The sequence below is a fragment of the Protopterus annectens genome, chromosome 7.part0 (genome assembly GCF_019279795.1).
Source record: "Protopterus annectens isolate FY-2018-M chromosome 7.part0, PAN1.0, whole genome shotgun sequence".
Classification (NCBI taxonomy): Eukaryota; Metazoa; Chordata; order Ceratodontiformes; family Protopteridae; genus Protopterus; species Protopterus annectens.
Genome location: NC_056739.1, coordinates 1369208085 through 1369231725, shown reverse-complemented (window position 1 = coordinate 1369231725; position 23641 = coordinate 1369208085).

Genomic DNA, 23641 nt, shown 5'->3' with positions numbered 1-23641 from the left:
TATAGTATCAGAAGTCATTCTTAGGTAGTTGGTTTGGAGCTTATCAGTGGCCAAGGACATTGGTTTCAACTTAAATGGAAGGTTTTTTTTAAAGGAAGTGTACAAATGGGCACCGTAAGCATAGAGCGAGGGGGGAGGGGCACCCCCCCCACTTTTGCAGCACTTGCAGCAGAGCCAGCCAATTCTCTGTTTTTAAGTCTTCGCGGCTCACGCATTTCTGGTTCAAATGTGAGCCAGGAGATTGAAATGCGAGCCGGGAGATTTAGTGCAACGGAATGAAGTACAGAGTAAGGAAACTAAGCGAGTGACGTGAGCCGGGAGATTTAGTGCTGCAGGGATTATCAGCAACAGAATGAAGATGCAAGCCGGGAGATTTAGTGCTGCAGGGATTATTTATCGGCAACAGAAAGAATGAGGTACAGGGCGAGTGTAAGGTAAGGAAACTAAGTGTGTGTGGCAATGAAGTACAGAGTAAGGAAACTAAGCGAGTGATGCGAGACGGGAGTGGAGTGTGTGTGTGTGTGTGTGTGTGTGTGTGTGTGTGTGTGTGTGTGTGTGTGTAATCTGTCTTACTTTTCTGCAAAATAGATTGCTATGCCTAAATTGTATTTGTTTTTTGTAGGTATGTAACCATGTACTATCAAAATGATGTAACAATTATTTTTTATTTCTTCTTTGTAGCCTTGTACTACCCGTTTTTGTAACCTTGATGTACTATGTTACCCAAGATGTGCAGTCAGTTAGATCAGCCTTAACCAGTGTTCTAATCTGGTATAAAAAGAGATGACTTACAAGAAAAAAAAAAGTTTTGATGACAACTATATCCAAAAAGATTTGAACCAGATTAGATTAGACTGAAGAAGTTAAGCCATTTTCTCCTAAAAAAAAGGTTTTAGGGGGAGGAGACTTCTGCAGCTTGTTTTAGAATAGATTATTTGAAGGAAAATTATTAATTATGTACTCAATGAACAATGTATATTAAATATTTTCAAAAATGCTTTAGTCTTCTCTTTTTTTTTCTTGGCCATTAAGATAGCACACAAAAAATGTAAATGTTGATGTAAAAGAGGATTTTCATTTGGCAAAGGTTAAGTACCAGAAAGGAAGCAGAATAAAAATGACAAACAAAATGCTGGAAACAAGAGAAAAAGATAATTTGGGTAATGAATTACTGGACCTGATTCCATTTAAAGTATTGAAGCCAGCATGCTTACTTTATAGAAGGATATAAATCCTTCTGTGTGAAGTATGTTTTGGTTAGAGTCAATCTCAGCAGCTGCAAATAGTAAAAGTGTTAGTGTTAATTATATAGAAAATCTGCATTGCTGCTGTGGCATTGGGCTGGGTCCCCTTGGCTATGCACTTTCACATGTCTCAGAAGTATAATGTTCTTATTATATTGGAGACTAGCTTTAATCTGCTTGTCATGTTTGGAATAGAGTGCATTCACAGTTATACACATGGCTAGGAATATGGTGGCCATCTAATTACATGTCTGCTGAGATAACAATCATATAATATAGATGCAAACAATTACTAAATATTAATTCAAATAAAAGTGAAAGAAATACAGATACTGACTGGATTGGTTCATTTGGGTCCACTTTTTCTGAAATATTACTAATTCTCAGAGTAATGCTTATGAGAAGTGACAGTTTCCTGTACTCTCCACAGTCTTAGACCCTTTTCCCTTTCTTTACTTAGTCTTAGGGGAGAAAAAACATGCATTTATTAGCACTTAATTGTATCATATATGTTGTAACTTATATTTATCTACAAAATGTATATAAAGAGTGGCAGTGCAGGTACTGGACATGTATGTACAAAACTGTAGAACACATAACATGTGATATTAGATATTTAAACTACAGCTGGCAATCAGTAAGACTTTTATAGAGAGCTTAAGACACTGCTGTGGATAGCAAAACTACATAGCATGATATATGACAACTTTTCTTAATGTGATTACCTGTAGCTGAATCTTATATTCAAAATGGCAGATAGCACCTCAGTGGTAATGTCAGTAAGATGCAGAACTCTAATGTATATATGCATATGCTTTAGCTAAGCCTTACAACATAGGATCATAGGAGTTATAAGGTAAATGAGCTATGAGGAACGTCCACTTTGCCAGTACCAACTCTTAGTCCTTTAGGCCTATCCAACTTTTTAAAGAGGGCCAGATCACTCATACCAGGGTTAATTTAAGAACACCAATCCAGTTGTGCAGCTCCTTTTTAAAGGCAGACTCCCGATTGTTTGGCATTTGGGAACTTGTGCATACAGTGACTTAACTTTTGACCAACATGTGTCCAGAGTCATAAGAAAGCCTTTCTGTATTGCACAGCTTATAAACAAATTGATTGTGACTAGATCTAGAGATGTCATTGTCCCTCTTTACAAAGCTGTCATTAGGTCAATCATTTTGTATAATGCCCACTTTGGCATGTATCTGTCCAGCCCCATGCAACAATTGGAATACTTTCAGAGATACCTTACTTAAAGGGATACAAGTTCTAAACAATAGGTCTTGCATGGACCACCTAAAGATTTATTACTATACTCAGTATCCTACAGAGTGCTTAGAGGTGACATGTCTGGCATACAAGGCACCCACTGACCTAATACAGATGGACCTACTGAACATCAGCAAGGCAAATGGCATCAGAAATACTCAGTCCACTTATCTAAACTGAATGTTGTGGAGAGATGGATATATACCACAGAGGCTACCACTGTTCCAGAACAAATTATCCATAAAAATAAAACAAAGCTCATCCATCCATATTCAAATGCAACTTGGATTTAAGAATGGGGAATAGAAAATGTACTCCAGGATTGCCCCTCATGCCACTAATGGAAAGAGGCAGTTCCTAAATGCTGCATCCCTTATATGGGTCCCCTCAAATTATCTATGGAATGATCACAGTTATTCTCACTAGGGCTAATATACAATTATTAGCCATGGGATAGGTAAGACCAATCAGAAAATGTTAATTCAAAAATCAAGCACCAAAAGGGAATTGGCTAAGCTTAAAAAGTCCTCCAAGTGAACCTATGTTGTGGTAGTAAATAGTTATAAAAAAGTGCCCTTTTAGATCACTAACTGCCCCTCTCACCCTCCCCCCCCCAGTCTTCAACAGCTTCCGGCATCTATGAGTGTACACAAAGATAAAACTCAATATTTTTGACTGTTCAAGATAGAATGAAGGAGGACAGAGAGAAGGGGAGATAGAAGAGAGGTACTATTATTGTTAATGAGGAAGAATAATGATTCTCACGGTTTAATTTCTCCAGGTTTTTTAGGTTTCTAATACCATGATGGGAATGGACCCCATTCTTAAGTCAAAGTATTATTAAAGTTCATGAAATTAGTATTGTTTCAATCCTTGATGTTAACCAAAAGTGCTCTACACGGCACCCGCAATGTGCCAGAAATGACTCCTCCTGCAGTTCATATGGAGTTACATGTATTGGTGATATATCAGGAAGAGCAAATTGGTTTATAACTTGGACCTTGTTCCTAGATGTCTTGGCTGTTTTCAGTATTACTTTTAGTCTTCTAAAATGTTCCTTGCTAAGTTTTATTTGCATTTGTTCATATGTTATTGTAAATCCATCATCAAGTCCCAAATATTTATACACTCCCTCCTGCTCAAGTTCCTTTATATCACATTGCTGTCTCGGACTGATATTTTCTTGGTATTGCAGCTTTCCCTCTTTAAAGTTTGCTTTGCACATTTATCTAGTCCAAATGACATTCTTATATATAATCTGAGAAAGTTTTCATCACTTGCATTTGTACTTTCAGTTCTTCATCTGATGAAATGTACAGTTTAAATCATCCACAAAAAGAAGATGAGAAGTCTTTACACTTTGTTGCTGTCTGAGAGCCAAATTTTTAACCATGACCTTATCTGCCTTTTTTAATTTCTCCAAGTCTTTTTGGTTTCTAATACCATGGCAGGAATGGACCCCAAGTCAAGGTATGATTAAAGTTCATGAAATTAGTATTGTTTCAATCTTTGATGTTAGCCAGAACTGTTCTTCACAAGACCCGCAATGTGCCTAGTAATGACTCCTTTTGCAATTCATATGGAGTTATATGTATCAGTAACATATCTAAGTATGACACTGATACATGTAACTCCATATCTAAGTATGACTGTAAAGTTTTTTTTTTATGAGACCCATTGCTCCTACTGCTATTGGAACTATCAGGGTATCCTTATTCCACATTGCCCTTGTTTCTGCCTGCAAATCCTCGTATTTTATGACTTTGTGTCTCTCTGTACATAAGACACTATAGTCACTGGGAGTAGCAATTTCAATAATCAATGCCACTTTTGTCTTCTTTTCAGGGACTACTATATCTGGTTTTCTCACATCAGGATATTTTCCAAGGTGAAATGACTGATTTACTCAAGGGTTTGCAAGGTTTAGCTATTGTCATGGATGACATCCTGGTGCTTGATCCAGACAAGTAAATGCATGACTTGTAGCTAGAGGCAATGCTGCAAGCAATCAAAGGCCTGGATCTAAAGTCTAAGATAAATGCTGCTTAAGTAAAACAGTGCTGCAGTATTTTAAATGGTTTACCTTCACCTCACTGAAATGCATTTGTTCAAGTGCACTTGTGCAAAAGGATGTTTTCACAGTTTTGAAAGGATGATTACCATTTTGCCATAACTACAATGTCAAACTGCCTTTCCTGTACTACTCCTCAAATGGCAAATGGGTTTTCACGCTCAACTCCCGCAAATGTTGAATGTCGAAAACCAATTTTACCATGTTTGACATTTGGGAGGAACAGCATTTTACATTTTGACATTTCAGTTTGGTGTAATGCTCACTCACACATCTGCATTTCAGTGATTTCAAGATAAACCATTTTAAGCATTATATATGCACTACAGGTATCAATCAAAGTCCAAGCAATAGCTGAGTTGTGAGATCTGTCCTGTGTGACTGAACTGAGACGAGCCTTTGGCATGATCAAGCATTTGGGTGAGTTTATAACAGACATTTCCACAACCCTTCATCCTTTAAGAGGCTTGTTGAAGAAAAATGTACCATGGTCTTGAAGATATGCTGAACTTGAAGGTTTCTGCAAAATCTACAACTTGCTTACAACTGCTGTAGTGCTAGCATACTGAAATGTTGCTAAACAGACTGTCACAAGTGTAGATGCTAGCAGCTTTGGCCTAGGTGGAGAACCGCTTCAATCTGATGAACAAGTGTAATGTCCTATAGCCTACTGCTCCAGAATGCTAACAGCCCCTAAACAGAAATGGTCCCAAAACACAAAGATTGTCTTCCAAGTGTGTGCGCATGTGAGAAGTTCTAAAGATACCTATTAGGGCTCAAGAGTTTCCATGTCCAGACTGACCACAAACTACTAGTTCTGTTACTTAATTCATCAGTCTTGATAAAGTGGCACCAAGGTGCAAGAGACTACTAATATGACAAAAAAGGTGCCGTGCCAAAGCAGTACATGTACCTGCAAACATCTCATTGTTGTTGCTGTGTTGTCCAGTAATCAAATACTTCAGCTGTTATTCAAAACAAACCCTCACAGCTTAAACACAAAGTGTCACGATAGTAAGACTTGTAACCACCAAAAAAAAAAAAACAAGAAAAGTTTAAGCAAGCTACACAAAATGACCCTGAGCTGCAAGCTGTCCTCCAACATATGTGTGACGGATGGCCAGTTTGCTAGACACACTAAACAGCTTGTCTACAAGTACTCTATAAAAAGAGCACAGCTATCAGAACATGATGACTTACTGTTCTACTTAAACATAGTACCCCTACATCAATGAGCAGAAGTGCAACATAAAATACACGTCATTGGGGTTTCACCAAATGTGGAGAAGGGCCAAAATGTTCACATCGTGGCCAAATAGCAAGCAAGACATTGTCAACATAGTGTCAAAGTGTCAGTTTGGTATTATACAGAAACCATCAGGAAGATATGAAACTGTAATGACAATGCCATTAGCATGAGTTCCTTGGCAAAAGATAGCCACTGACTTATGTGAGTTTGAAGGCAAAAACTACCTTAGTGTCACTGACCATTATTCATGTGACACAAATGATCTTACGTACTAAGTACAAGTCAGCAGATAATAGTTAAATTCAAGACTATGTTCTCAAGGTATGTCATAATAATGTCATAATAATAGAAATGGTTACAGAAAATGTTACACGGTTTACATCTTGTGAATTCCAATAATTTCTGGCTGATTACTGCTTTATTTATACTACAAGTCCTCATTATCCACAGTCTAATGATAATGCTGCAAACAGACAAAAAACTTAAGACAAATTGATCTACATAAAAAATCTAATTGCATTTTGAGTTACTCCACAAAGTGCCATCAGAGTAAGTCTCTCACAGTTATTGCTGGGGAAACAAAATGAACTGACAAGCCAATGTTAGAAAACAAACTACAAAATATATAGTTAAAAGAAATGATCAAAACATTAAAGATTTGCATAACACGTTTAATCCTCAAAGTAATTCTGCACATCTACTACATGTCCCACATCCCACTAATGCTGTCTACTTGAAGTTAGAGGGGAAGAAAAGTGAGACACTATAAACAGAACAGCACAGAAAACCACAGAAGTACATTCCTACATGTTATAAACTAAAGATGATGCCATAATTCAGTGCAATAGACATCTTATTCAGTCAATTTCTCATGAGTATAAATCTAAATGCAGTGCTCCAGAAAATTAATTGAGTCAAATTAAGCCAAACATAAGAAGATGAATGTTATGTAAACCACTTGTAGTGTTGATGACTAATTTACCTCAACCAAGTCTTTGAGATAAGGGTAAAAGTTCAAGTCATTTTATTCATGATGAAGACCAAGTGTTGTCCAGTCTTTTACAACTGAATAATCCTGATCCAGTAGACCCTGTTTTCCTAGTGAATGCAAAACTTTTGATGCATGTTATAAAATATGTCTCAATGTTTTCTTTTTTGCATGTTTCCTTAGTGTTTATGGACAAAGTTCAAATAGTGTACATCAGAAAGAGCCAGATCATGGTCAGATGGGGACCTAAGCAGTCCCCCCCAGCCATCCAGCTGTGGCATTACATGTCTCTCTCTCCAATTACCATGAGCATTGTTTAAACATGTCAGTGTGCATACTTATTTTCCTCTTTACTTTTACAATGATTACAGAGATTTGGATTTGATTTAAAATTTTTATTCCAAATTTCATAATACAAAACTTTGACGGCCATTTGCTAAACAAAACAAAGCAGTCTCACATTAAAAAATGACTTAATGAGCAACAGTAAACATCTCTAACCTCGAAACTTATTCACGAAAAATGTATCTGGCTAGTGGTAGATTAAATGTACCTTGGGCCCCAGGTTGTTTTACAAATCATGGACATTTTTAAGATTATGCATAAATACATATTTTTTTTTAATCAACTTCCTGTTTTAAGTTATATTTCTTGTTTAACACAACAACACTTGTTAGAGTATGTTCTAAATGTATAGTTTTCAACATTTTCCACTAAGCAGTGACACAAAATGTATGACTCAATAATAATAAAAGTACCCATTTCAGAACATTTCAACCATAAAAGGCCACTCAAATGTCTGTCATAATAGTCCACCAATATCTGTACTTAACAATTACAGCCACATTATTAACTATGTATACCATCTCATGTTTGATTGTGATAAAAATGACCACAGTAAAGTATTCCAATTTGCTTTAAACAAATGCACACTAGTCCTGCAAAGACAGGCTAATGACATTTTAACTTTATCAGCTTAGCAGGACTAGTTAAGGAGAGGTGAATTTAAACCAAAAGATGTAAGGTTAATATTGGCACCCAAGATAGTGGACTACATACAATATGGTTTACAAAGTCCATTGAACATGTGGGAGAAACAGACAAATGTAGGTTTTTGTAAAACAGAACTGGAAACAGTTGCACATGTTGTTGCTCATCTGATATACTAATGGTAGAAGGACTGTATGCTGAAAGGCATAATAATGGGGCAAAACTGTAGCATTGGGGTTTGTGCAAACATTATGGTACTGAAGTAGCTGAAAAACACCAGAAACATGAGTCACAAAGCATTATAGAAAATGATGAAATTTATATTACATGGGATCACCCATTACCAACAGTTCAAAAAATACATGCAAGGAAACCAGATATAGTAGTCCATGAAAAGAAGACAAAAGTAGCATTGATCAATGAAATTGCTACACTCAGTGACTGCAGTGTCTTATGCACAGAGAGATACAAAGTTATAAAATACCAGGATATGCAGGCAGAAACGAGGGCAGTATGGAAGAAGGATACCCAGACAGCTCCAGTAGTAGTAGGAGCAATGGGTCTTATAATAAAGAATTTACAGTCGTACTTAAATATGTTACAGATACATGTAACTCCATATGAATTGCAGGAGGAGTCATTACTGGGCACACTGCATGTGCTGCAAGGAGTTCTTCTGACTAACATCAAAGACTGAAACAAAACTTATTTTGTGAACTTTAATCATACTTTGACTTAGGAATGGGGTCCATTCCTGTCATGGTATTAGAAACCCAAAAGACTTGCAGAAATTAAAAAAAAAAAGAAAGAACAAAGTCCTAGCTAAACACAACCACTCTAAATCTTCTACAAAGTCCTCAATTTCTTGAATGAGTAGGTCAACATCCTGACAAAGGAAAGAAAGAACAAAATTCTGCATTTCTTCGCAAACTCAAATCTCCTGCTTGCAGTGGACTGACATCTTACTTCTCTGTTGAATTCTAGACATGCATTGTACATGCTGAACTGGAGTGCTGGTGCATGCATCTAGACAGAGAACTGCTGAGAGTGTTTTTAAAGTGATGGAGCATTTTATTCTTTTTAAAGCTAGGCTATCCCCCTGCCAGCACTGGAACTTAGGCAGCTCCTTATGTCACCTTGCCCTGGATGTGGCTCTAGCCTACATGAGTCTATTCATGTTCCCCAACATTATGGGTCATAAATCCAGTTGCTAACACATTCAAGTAACTATAACCATTCTTTTTGCAGAGTTTCATATGCTGTTGTATTGCTCGTGCTCAATGTTTTATTTTTTGCAGGTTCTCTTCAGAGTGTTACTTGCATAATTTAAATACTGATTTCATATTCTAAATGACTTGGAGAAAGCCATGATTTTTCTTTGTAAACCGGGGGAGGTTAAGTGTAAAGTGAATTAAAACTGCTAAAATGCATGTCTTGTGCACATGTATATAGTTACATTTAATACAAATCTATGGCTTAATCTAACAATTGCTTTCTTTTGTCAATGTTATAGCTTATTTTATTGCACTTGCTTTGGTATGGTATTATTTGAGTGATTCAGTTGCAATTAAATGATAGTAAGTGATTTGATGAACTGCAAACTATTACAGTCTGGCAATGAAAAAGTAAAATGTCTATTTCCAGAACCAAAGCATTCCCATTAAAATGATACTGCTGAGTGTTCAGTCTGAATGAAAAGTCCCAAATGCAGAGGTATGGTCCACTGATAATGAGAGATGCTGTCATCATCTGAAAATCAACAATAGATGTCCAAATGTGAACTGCTGAACAGGTAATCCAAAAACATATGCCAGACAACCAAATTATAATGAACAAGGCCAGATAAGCAATTACGTTGCATAGGCATTAAAGCAAATCCATAGGGAACAGTTAGAGTCTCAAAAAAGGGTCAACAACCCAGTACTAAAACAATCCAAGAATCTCATGATTTATATAAGCACCCACAAAAACAATTGATGCAGGACAGTTATTGGTCAAAATACACAATTCAGGCATTAAAAGATGCGCTGACATGACAAATATCAAAACATATTTGACATCTAGTTCCATAATGAATTCAAAAGTACGGAAGAAACAAAAGTTAAAAGAAATTAACTCAAAGAAAATATAGATAATTGAACTAGGTAGTCAAATACCATATTATTGGCCCTGGAATATCTTCTAACAAAGAAATATCAAGATTTTCACCATTTACTGCAGGTTTTAATATTGTTGTAAGCATGGGATTCATAAAATATCTGAGGATACTCTTCAGTTTTTTTAACTGTTCTATGAAACAATACTGCTATTAGAATTTAAATATCTAAAAATTTTAAAGAAGTTGGACTAAAAGTTTAGTAAGTGATGTACAGTCTATGCTTGACATGTTATTGGACAGGGCTATTCCGCGGTGGTGGTGCTGCGGTAGCGTTGTCGCCTCACAGTAAGACGCTGTCCGGTTCGATTCTCAGCTAGAGCATCTTCTGCGTGGAGACATGCGTGAATGGGCGTACCTTCGTTGAAGGTTGTGCATCAGGGCTGGTAACTTGGCATGTAAAAATCAACTACCAATCATTAGCGGACCGGAGTTCCGCTGTGGCGACCCCTAACCGGGAAAAGCCGAAAGATACAAACAAATACAAACAATCAATTTAACTTTAAGACATAAGCATTCCCCAGTGCTATCTTGTCAGAAATGCATCTATTACTGCATTAATATATTTGCTTGAAAAAGCAGGTGTGTGAATAAGACCAAGGACTAATTTCATTCACGTCCCAGGCAGTAAGTACTTGCTTAAGACAGCAAATTGTGTTAGATATATGACAAACAATTATGCAATAAATGCAATTACACAAAGAAATAAGTATGCATATATAATGAGTACAGCTTCCAGCAGCTGTTGGAATAAAGAATATACTACATAGATAAGAAAAAAACATTCATATAACAATACATTAACAATCAAGCATAAAAGACAATATACTATTTTGCAAGTTTATATTTATCCCACTAAACAATTCTTAGCAATGTTTTCTAGAAATGATTACTAAACAAGCGGCTATATGCAGTTAGATCAGAAAATTAGGAATATTTATTTTGTTAGAAAGATCATGAACCAGAATCTGTAAAACATCTGCAAGGAGTGATTGCTCTGTGTGTGTGTGTGTGTGTGTGTGTGTGTGTGTGTGTGTGTGTGTGTGTGTGTGTGTGTGTGTGTGTGTGTGTGTAAGAGACACCAAATGAAGGCCAAACTATCTACTTATGTTTCCTACCTGCCCAGTGAACTTTTTGGATAGTGTCAGAAGTCAGATGCCTATCACAAGAACATAGTGGTTAGACGCTGCTCCTGAATGTCTCCAGTGTTTTTTTTTTCCCTTTTGTGGGTTGATGTTGTGGTCTCTCAATATACATATATATATATATTTATATATATATATATATAGAGAGAGAGAGAGAGAGGGAGTAATAAACGTTTATTTATTCAGGAGAATTTATCAACTCAGTGAATGTACACATTTACGACAACTACATTCAAAGTCCAGTTTTACACATACACTGAGCAAGGTATTTAGTTATAACTCAAGTGCTATTCTGGCTGTCTAGGGGCATTTCACCTCAGAGATTAAAACAAATAATGGCAGTGGCATACTACAGTTACCAACAATTCACCAAATCACTTGGCATCATTAAAAGTTAACACAGTGGATATAAAAGCAGTCTATGGAAAAAATAACTTCCTGAAAGGCTGCCAAAACTTGTAGGAAGAGGTATAAAAGTTCTATATAGTCCAGGCTGGAACACCAAAAGATCAGCTCCAGTGCAAGACTTACCTATAAACTATCCTAGGTACCATAGACCAATAACTTGTTCTCCAACATGATATAAATTGTATGTTAGAATGGATGCAGACAGAGTTTTCAGTTATTTCGCTTGAAATTCAGTCATGGAAAAAAAGATAAAAAAAGAAAAATATATGGAACAGAGGATCATCTGTTGTTAAGCAAAGCCATTATAGAGTACTGTAAAAAGGGAGAGAACTGAAGTATGTAACAAACCTCATTAGTTATAAAATGCTTAAATATGTATAAAATATATCATATCAAACTATACAGCAGTCACAATGTAACAGTAGCACATCCAAATCATGTTATACGTGAATTAAAAAAGGGAAAATTCCTGTCCAACGGATAAAACTCCACAGATGAATACTCCATAGTAATTCCTACCACTATTGTTTTGTCTTATTCTTAACCCATTAAGATGTTTTTTTAGCAGACTTGGCTATGGCTACAGCATAACTTCCAGAAAACAATCTTGTCAAATGACATCTCATCTATACTTTTTGGGATTATGGCAAGCAAGTGAAAGTGCAAATGAAAGTGGTAAACATTTTCAGATGATATAAGAATGACATTTGGCCTTGATAAACGTAAAAAAGCAAAACAGAAAAAAACAGGAAATACAGAAAGGTAAAGGAAATATCAAACCAGAAGAGGAAAGTGATACAAAAGAGGTGTAGCTGGCTCAACTAACTCTGGTCCTATGTCCCACCCCCTCGGTTCTGCTAACAGCAGAATGCAGAACAGCAGCCGATCCATGCTCCTCCCCAGCAAAAAAAAGTATTCAGATTAGTCTAGGAAGTCAATTGGCTTCATGTAGTAAATCTGCAAATCACATACCACCAAATGCACACACCCCAGCTTTCGACTAGACAGCACACAAAAAAAATCTGCTTATTGCATAATTGGCCAGCTACAGCACAGCAGCCAATCCACAGCAAGCTCTTCAAGTGGAGAGCAAAAAAAAAAAAAAACACTGATCTCAAGTGTCTTTCTGTACCAGCATTTCAGTACAGAAGAGTTTCAACCACTCCCCGTAAGACTTTGCACCCAGGGCAATTGTCACCTTCACCCCAACACTACTGAAAGAACTTGAACAGGAAAGTGTATAATATTTGAAGAGTCAGCAATACTGCATGAACAAATGGAAACAAAGATTAATAAGGAATATTTTTAGAAAACTAAAATGGTCACCGAAAACTGTCTTGACATCAAGGAATAAAGTATAAGCTAGATAGCAGTTTGCTGCTCCTAGTCTAGCTTACAATTTTTCATGATTGTCTAGTCTCAGAAATGTTTAGATCACTTGGACAGAAAAATACAAAACTCTCCAAAGCTTTGTAAATTTTTTTTTCTTCTTTTGTCTTTTCCCGGTTAGGGGTCGCAAAAAACAGTGCATGCCAAGATATCCCATGGTATGAAGGAAATATGGGCCTCCTTCAAACTGGCTACATGTGCAGGTCTGCAATTCTGTTACTATTTACATATTTGTTATTACCAGAACCAAAGATACAGAAAATTTTAATCAATTACTAAAAGTACTCTAAGACAGCATCCTTGCTCAGGCAAGTAGAAGCAATTTAGACAGGAAAGGGTAAGGAAATCATACCAGATGTGGATAAAAACAAGTAGAATAGAAAGGATAAAAATAAAGAATATAAAGATAAGAGGAAAATGGCAAAAGCCAGAGTTACAATGGCAAGACTAGAGGACTAATAAAACAACTACAAGCTGACTATGAGTTGGCGAATGAATGGCTAAGAAGAGGTGTATTTAACCCCCCCCCCAGGTGAAAGTTTAATTATGGAGCATATGTATGTGCTGCTTTACAAAGTCTATAGAAAAAGTGGGAGAAATGGACACATGAAAGCTTCAGAAGGACACAGCTAGAAGCAATTGCACATCTTTTTCTGGTTGTGATAATTCATGGTAAGGATCGTATACAGAAAACCATGATAACATGACAAGACTGTTAAGGGGAGCTTGTGCAAACACTACAACATACAAGTATGTGTGAAGCACAGAAAGCAAGAACCACAAAGACTAATGGAAAATGAAGAAGCACCGATCACATGGGATCATCCAATTCTAAAAAACAGAAGCATGAAAACAGATACTGCAGCTGCAGAAAAAATGATAAAAGAAACATTAATTATTGAAATAGCTATATCAATTGATTATAGTGCCCTGTGTATTAAAAGATATAAAGTCGTAAAATACCAGAATATGCAAAGCAGAACCTAGAGTAATGTGGAATGAAGACAACCATAGTTCCAATGCTACTAGAAACAACCTGGCTGAATTTTTTCCAACAATACTTTAATATGTTAACTCCATATGAACTGCTGAAGGAGGCAACTTTGGGTACATTCAACATTTCTTTTCACTTTAATAAAATGCCTGATTTATCACTTAACTTGACTGAATACCTATAGCATTAAAAATAGATATAAAGATACAATTAATATTTGTTCCATTACAGTATACATTATTTCAATAATCAAAAAAGAGAATGATGTGGAGCAGTGAAAATATATAAAAATGTATCTCACACAAGTCAAACATCATTCCAATGAAAATAAAGTACATCTGCTGTAGAGAATGGGAAGTAAATGTAACTCCAGTGTGATGCAGGCCAGAATAACCATTCATTAGGCTGTATCGAGCCTACAGGCACTATGGGATAATTTGAGTAATAGGATGACTTCCCATGGCGCTGGGAAGTGCTTTCACCATGACAGGTTATACAAACAAATGATGCGGCAGACTGCAAGCTGTAGCTGCACATTAATATTAGGTCATTTCCCCAACTCTAAAACTAGCATGCAATTGCCTTCATGCATATGAAAATAGCCCCCGAAACTGCACATACCTGAGACAGTACATTAACCTTAAAAAATGCATAATGGTAATTGAAAAATAAGTTAACTATAAAATCATTAATTATAAATGTTTTCCTTCTGAAATTATACTTGACTGACACACTGCATGGTCATAGAGTAAATGAAGAATGCTATTTAAAAATTAAGTTATTTAAAGTTAAAATGTTAATTACTGCTGTATATTTATCTATCTACATGATATGGCTATCTACAGGCTTGGGTTTCATTGTGTCGCAAATCATCAAGCCTGATCCATCAAAACCTGTCTCATCAACCATAAGGAATAGGGAGCTGGACACACACACACACACACACACACACACACACACACACACACACAGAATCCATGTTAAATCCTGTCTACTTATCAAAACTCAATTTAGCTAAAGTAGCAAATCTTAAAAAAAAAAAAAAAAAAAAAAAAATCCCACCTCCCCCCATGTGGGAGGCCCCACCCAACTTTCAATTAGCTGATATTCAGTACACTACATTTCAACCAGATGAGTTTCAATAAAAAGACATACACCCATATATATATATATATATATATATATATATATATATATATATATATATATATAGATAGATATAGATAGATATATATATATATAAATCTCATTATATCAAACTCCCGGAACTAAGAAAAGGAAACCCTGGGAAAGGAACCACTCGGCCACCAGGATAAAACAACAAACAGAAAAACAAAAAAAAAAACACTCCACGTGGGGAGCTTCGCCCCCACACCTCCTCAACTAAATATACCATCTCCAAGATCTCACTACAGTGGAGGAAGGGCAAAGTTTACCATGGTGGCCAAGTGGTTCCTTTCCTGGAGTTTCCTTTTCATAATTCTGATAGTTCGATATAATGATATTCGAAGAAGTGGATTCGATGAAATGGGATTTGCTAAAGTAAGTGTTCAATAATTTGCAGTACACCTATATATATATATATAACTATATGACTGAAACCTGGTTCAACGCTCCTGAGAGCACCCCAGCACTATCAGGTTATACCTCATATCATGCGTTCCGGCCCCAAAATCCGGACCGAACCACAAAAGGAGGGAGAGTATCCATATTCATAAAGGATACCCACACCTCCAGGTTAGTGGCAACGCACGAAGCATCGGAGACCATCCAGGTGCAATTAACCATAGGTAAAACTGCCCTACAGTTTGTAGCATGCTACAGACCATCTTCTCAAACTCAGGAAACCCACACAGCCTTCCTGAAGACACTGGAGAGTATGAATGTCTCTCCAAACACCATCATATTGGGTGACTTCAACTACCCAAACATAGACTGGGAACATTACTCAAGCCCCAACACCCTAGCCCAAAGGTTCCTGGAGTTCATAAACTCAAATGCTATGGAACAACTAGTCACTATTCCCACAAGAGGAGAAAATATACTAGACCTGATCATCACAAACATGGGGACAAAATGCTCCACACCAGAAGTATATCCCTTATTGGTGAGATCAGACCATAAATTAATCTCATTGGAGATCCGCATCCCGCCCCCACCCCCAGCAAAAAAGACCACAGTGAAGAACTTCTCAAAAGCAAACTTCACACTTCTTAAGACTGGAGTGGTATCCTTCAAGGCCCCCGAGCCAGTGGAAACCACAACCCACGCTGCTGAAACCCTTACAAATGCCTTCTACGAGCACCTACAGGAATGTATGGATCAAGCAATCCCTAATAAAATCAAGACCCTTTCTACCAAAGGCAGGCGCCCGGTCTGGTGGACCCCAGCCATAAACAAACTCTACAACAAGAGGAGAAAGCTACTACATGACAGAGCAAAATCCCTAAAAGAGAAGGCATCTCTGATCAATACTAGCAAAAAACTACGATCACTCATAAAATCATCCAAGGCCAACTTTGAGAGAAAAATCGCTAATGACACAAAAGACAATCATAAGGCCTTCTTTAGCTATGTTAGAAACCTGGGTGGAAACTCCCAGATATGCTCAGAATTAGTCCAAAATGATAAAAAATCACTGAACCCACAGACATTGCCAACATACTGGCAGACAGGTTCAGTGCAAATTTCTCCCCCCCCCCAGAAGGAGAAATATCTATCCCACCAGAGTCTAGCCTCCCAAACATCTCAGATGCCCAGGTGAGAGCTGCTCTCTCTAAAGCAAAAAACACAGCATCAGTGGGACCGGACGGTATCCCCGGCTGTGTGCTACATGAACTCAATGAGGAACTAAACCCACACATAAGGCTGCTGTTTAATCTTAGCCTTACTACAGGATACGTACCCAAAGAATGGCGTACGGCAACTGTGGTCCCACTCCACAAAGGCGGTGCTTCTACGGACCCTGGAAATTACCGCCCCATAAGCTTGATGAGCCTTGTCTGCAAAGCTATGGAGAGGATCATAATGGAACTAATAAATAAAGACATTGGGGACCTACAGACACTGGATCCTACCCAATTTGGCTTTGTCAAGGGCAGATCCTGCCTCTTGAACTTGGTCGACTTTTCAAACAGTCACTAAGGCCATTGATGAGGGTAAGGCAGTTCACACAGCCTACCTTGACCTAGCAAAAGCGTTCGACACAATACCCCACTCGGGCATCATAGAAAAGCTCACCAGCTTAGATGTAAACCCATATGTCATAAGATGGGTTGCAAACTGGCTCAAGGACAGAACACACAGGGTTAGAGTTGCTGGTGCCATGTCAGACTCTAAGCCGGTCATGAGCGGTGTCCCACAGGGCTCAGTCCTGGGCCCCCTTTTGCTCGGCATTTATTTTTCTGAAGTGCAGGCAAACATAGGGGGATTGTGGCTGACAAGATTTGCAGATGACTGCAAACTGGGCACCATAATTGACACTCCATCAGACACAGACATCCTCCAGAGAGGTCTCATAGAAATGGATAACTGGTGCCAGAGCCATGGCCTTAAGCTAAATGCCAAAAAATGTATAGTCATACCCTTTGGGAAAAACAAGGTAACCCCTAATTACCACATAGGTGGTAATCCATTAAACATGGAAGAAGTTATCAGGGACCTGGGGACCCAAGTTGACAGTAACCTCTCTTTTGACACTCACATTGCCAAAGTGGTTAGGAAGACCTTCTACATTGCCCACCTGATCATGAAGGGATTCACATCCAGATCAGGAGAGGTCATTGCACTCCTGTACTCTTCACTTATCAGACCAATGATTGAGTACAACGCCCCATTCGGAATGTACCTTACCCAACACCTGCAGCAGTTGGAAAGACCCCAAAAGTTCCTCACCAAAAGGATAAAGGGGCTCAAACATATGTCATACGATGCCCGACTGAAGAAACTCCAGCGCGATTCAGTCGCATACCGTCTGCTCAGAGGTGATCTGTGCCTGACATACAAGGCCATGTCCAACCCGGAATTAATGGACATGCTCCACCTCAAAAAATCCAAATCCACCAGAGCCACGAGAGCAAGAGACTTAAACCTCAACACGGATATAAATAGGACGTGCTGGAGGGACAGATTCATCACCCAGAGACTCCCTACACTATGGCACAGAATCCCAGTCCATGTGAGGCAGAGCCCCTCACTGACTCTGTTCAAGAGAAATCTTGACGAGTTGATGGGAGATCGTAGGTTTACCCCGGGAATCATCTCTGTGTCACTGCTGGACAGAGGCACAGCAAACTAATGGGTATAGTATTCTCATCCTAAGGGGTGGTGAAAGCCACACACTCTCTGGCTAGGCTTATAAATGCCCTAGGGCAGATAGCCTAGTATGAACCTATGAACCTATGAACCTATATATATATAAATCCACAAAATGAATAAAAAAACAGCTTTATTCCAATGAACCAAACCACATTAATGTTTCTTAACAAACTCCACAAATACATTTTCATTTAAAGTACTTCATCAGATGCAGATCTGTACCACAAAATCTTTAAACAACGCTGAACATCACAATCATGGTGGTAAATTCCCAGTAAATCCAGAACATTTCCCTCGTTGACCTGTTGACTGAGGTTATCATATGCTGCTCGCCATTTTCAGGCCATTTGGAGATCCAACTTCTTCTCTTTGCAGAAAGCCATCAGATTCTTTCTTCTTGTACTCAACGCAATAGCTCTTTCTTTTTGCACTCATCTTGTCTGGGGGGTTAATTTAAGATTTACGAGACAAGAGTAGCAACACAAAATGGCGATGGTTAAGAAGACACAACCACACCCATTCATTATCAAGTGCGCACGTTCTACAGGCGTCATCTGTACTTCGAACAATCAAAGTACACTTGCCAGTGTTTATGGGCCAAGGATCTCAACCGTCAAATGTGAGTGAGGATTAGGGTTACAGTAAGAATCGTGGAGGACTCCCAGGGAAAGAATCTTATGACTTTCTGCAAAGAGAAGAAGTTGGGTGTCCGAATGGTCCGAAAATGGTGGGCAGAGTACGATAACCTCAGTCAACAGCTGATTCACTGACTTTCGAACTAAAATATCAAAGACACACCCCCACACCCCCCTATTTTAATATACCAACTCCGAGATCGCACTACAGTGGGGAAAGGGATCATTTCCCGATCCCTGCTATAGTGCAATCCGCACCCACAATGTCGATGGCAATGAGCGAATGCCAATGTGCATTCACCCATTGCACATTTGAACAATTTGTGTTCGAGGTTTTGCAACTTTGAAAACCTCCTTTCACACAAAGTGGATTCGCACCAGTGTATAACGCACTTACGAAGGTAAACCTTTATATATATATATATATATATATATATATATATATATATATATATATATATATGGGTTCCCTATGTTAGAACGAAAGCTCGGAAGATCGAGACTGACATCAACGACACCAGAAGACTGACAACTCAGAATCCCGACAGCAAAAATACCAACATGGGAAACATGTGAGCGCGACTAGGTAAGTGTGCAATAGTGAGGGATTTAGGGTTAGGGTGCATGTAAGGTGTGTGTGCAATAGTGAGGGATTTAGGGTTAGGGTGCGTGTAAGGTAAGTGTGCGATAGTGAGGGACTTCAGGTTATGATGCGGGTAAGGTAAGTGTGCGATAGTGAGGGACTTGAGTATTAGGGGTGGATTAAGTGAGTTAGGGTTAGGGTGCAGGTAAGGTAAGTGTGCGATAGTGAGGGACTTAAGGGTTAGGGGCGGATTAAGTGAGTTAGGGTTAGGGTGCTGGTAAGGTAAGTGTGTGATAGTGACAGACCTTAGGGTTAGGGTTTGGGTTAAGGTTAGTGCATAGATAGTTGTTTGTAAGGTGTAGTGTAGGTTTTTAGGTTGTTGGTGTGCTTGTGTTGTATGTGTGTTGTGTGGAACAGCAAACGTTTTGTTTCGTTAACTGTCGGGTATTGTGGTTTGTCGGGCATGTGAGTGTTCGTGTTTTTGCGGTTTCGTTCTTGTGGTGTCAGTGTTGTGGGTGTCGGTGTTGTGGACTGTCGGTCTAACGTAGTCAACCCATACATATATATATATATATATATATATATATATATATGTATGTATATATAGGTGGATAGGACACTCTAAATTGTGCATGTGAGTTTTACCTATGAACTACCAAGCCAAGGATAACCACCCAGTAGTGTAAACTTTGGCTCGAGATGATTGTCATTGTTGGAGTGACACCCTAACCCCATGGGCAAAATGAGAAATTTTATATGGTGTAACCCCAGTTATTCTCACTAGTGAAAATATATAATTATTGACCAAGGGATGTTGTAAGGTCAATCCAATTCTAAACAGGATGTGTGTGTGAGTGTGTGTGTGTGTGTGTGTGTGTGTGTGTGTGTGTGTGTGTGTGTGTGTGTGTGTGTGTATATACATATATATATATATATATATATATATATATATATATATATATATATATATATATATATATATATATATGGGTCTACTTCTTTTGACCTAACTTTCATTTGCCTGACACTCACTTGCCTGAGACCAAATGACTGTGTATTTATATATACATATATATGTATATATCTATATACACACATAAACACAAATGCATACACACATACATCGTTAATGAATGCAGTCCAAAGTCAAAATAGTGAACAACCGTATAAGCAAACATTGTTTCCATCTGTAAACAAGAGCAAAAGCTCATATGAGTGAATGTTCTTCTCTATGGAGTTTTTGCTGGCAACCTTTTATATGACATTGTGGTACAATGAGTTCAGGAAACTTGGCCTTACACCGCTGTTGTGTTATCTCTGAGTCAGTATATATGATGTGTTATTTTTTTTATTTATTTATTTTTTTCAGTTTGATAATTTTAGATTCATAATAAAGTGTTTGTTCTTTCTGTTTTTCCTCTTGTAAACATTTGTGGTTTGATGAGACATTCATATGTATGTATATATACATATATATATATATATATATATATATATATATATATATATATATATATATATATATGGATCTAGGACGTTTGCTTGAATGAGCAATAGTCCGAATCCATAATAACTGAACACACTTTAACAAAAGCACTTTTATCGAAAAAGTGCTTTCTTTAAAGCGTGTTATAAAAAAAAACCACTACATTAACATTTTAGCAGGGGTGCCCCCATGCACTTTATGGGGTTGTGCCCCCCACACCCCCCTACTTTAATATTCTCCCTCCAAGACCGCACTACAGTGGGGAAAAAGGAAATTTCCCTTACCCGCACCATAGTACAGCCTCAGCAACGGGCATACTTACGCGAAAGTGCTTCTTTGGTGAAAAGCAGTTTCACGTAAGTATGCCCGGCCGATATGTATATATATATATATATATATATATATATATATATATGTATATATATATATATATATATATATATATATGTATATATATATATATATATATATATATATATATATGTATATATATATTGTTGCCTCAGAGCAAGAGGTTCTCTGGTTCGATTCTCAGCTGTGGTGCCTTCTGTGCGGGGTCTGCACGTGATCTCTGCTTCCATGTGTTTTTTTCTCCAAGTGCTCCGGGGTCCTACCACATTACAAAGACATGTGTACGGACCGTTTCTCCCTCGGGCCTCCTCTGAAAATTGGCTTCATTTCAAGTTGGACTTTCCCAGTAAACAAATGCTAAATGAATATTGTTCCTGATTTTTGGGCTTTTGTCGCCCATTGTTCTTGGCTTTGTCCTTCATTCTTGAAGTTGAGAGCTACGATCCTACTACTCAGAAAAACCTGGTGTTTACCATTGCCCTCTCATCTGTTCCCACATTTATACTTTACTAATGCAGGTGATATTCTCACACTGAAAAAGAGCACTGTTTACTGCCTAAAAGTGTTAAATGCTCCCTGAAACACAGAACAAGGCAACTAGTCCTATTTGTCTGCAGACTGAAATGTATTCAGAAGACACTGGCATATACTACTAATGCTAAGTTTAAAAAAAAATGGCCTTCCAGGTACAGCGTCTAGACTAAATTAGAAAAACAGACATTGGCTGACATAATTTGGGATCACAGTCAGTTGTATGCTGTTTATATATGCTCCCTTTAAGTAAGGATTATCAATGTATATTACAATTATCATGTAGTTTGATTTGTTCAGTAATGTGAAATTCTTTGGACTGTTTACAAATCAGTTTATGTTATATTTCACAAAGTGTAATTTCATAGCTCAGCTGCTGTTCACAGCAGTGCTATAAACACACATCTAATGATGTATACACAGGAACACAAAGAAACAAGTACTTGAGCTCAGTTGGTTGCTTTTCATTTCTTTTGGTGTAAAAGCAATAAAAAAGCTGTCACTCTGAGGTTGCACTCTAAAATAAAATAACCACAGCAAGATTTGCAGTTTAGGTTCTATTCATCAATAACACTGAGTTGAGTTGTACTACTTTTCATAAAGTAGAAAAAAATAGTTCACTTGTCTGAGTCAGCAATGACAAAAACTGTAAACCAGTAGAAAACTTTAATGTGCATGCTATCTTTATTGATAGATGAGCTGAGAAAAAATCTCAATAGAAGCAGTTTGAGTGTTGCCATATGGTATGTAATAAACAGTTGTAAGCCAATAAATACCATATAACACTAAAAAAGAAACTGTGAACAAAAAATCATCATATTATAAATATTTTAAAACTTATTCAGTGTTTGTTCATACATTTAAGGTGTTTATCAAACACTCATTTTCTGGTATCCCGTATTTACTGTTAATTTTTCTTAAAATTATGGCTTTCTAATATTTCCTTTGGGATATATGCATAAACTAGGACAAATTATTGAGGTCTGGGATAGAGAGCATGTTTGTCTGAATACAAAGTGACTTTTTTATGAGTTTACCCTCATTTCCTGCAGTAGGATTGGTCTTTTTGGTGCTGCTGCCTGTGTGATATCATAGCAGTGACAAATACCTGTCACTGGCACTTTACAGTTGATGGTGGCCCTCACCAGTGTTGTGCACTACAGCTGTACACATGACACGGTCACACATTCTACTGTGAATATACAGGGTGCGACCATTTTGTCTGTGCCATGAACAATCCAACTGATTCATGACAGCAGGATGTGAGGGTAGAGTGTGTGTACTGTGTATCATCATCATCATCAATCTCATTTTTCCCATTTTCGACATGGGATCTGGGTGTTGCATCAATTGTCACCACCTCTCTTGATTCAGTGCCACTATCCTACATTTTCTGATCGTCATGCCTGACCATTGCTGGTCTTTGCTCACATAATCCATCTGTCTGTCAGCTGGATGTCCTTGTTTCCTCTTGCCTTCTTTCTGTCCCACCCAAATGTTCTTCACCAAATCATCGTCTGCTTTTTTGCACACTGTAATCTGGTCTCTTTGAAATCAGCAGTTGGAGCTTCTTTGACTTCTACTCTGATGTCATAATTTTTTCGTGTGTCCCACATCACCTCTAGCTTCCTCAGCTGTTTTGCTTTTACTAAATAGGTTTCTATGCCTTACAGTACTACTGGACACACCACTGTACTGTTCACCTTACCATTCAGTTTCTTTGGGTTTCTTCACTCTTACACTCTATGCAGTCCCTCTGCTTCCAGCTTTAACCTTCTCATTCAGATTTCCATTCTCCTCAACCACCCCTCCCAGACACTTGAAGATGTTAAT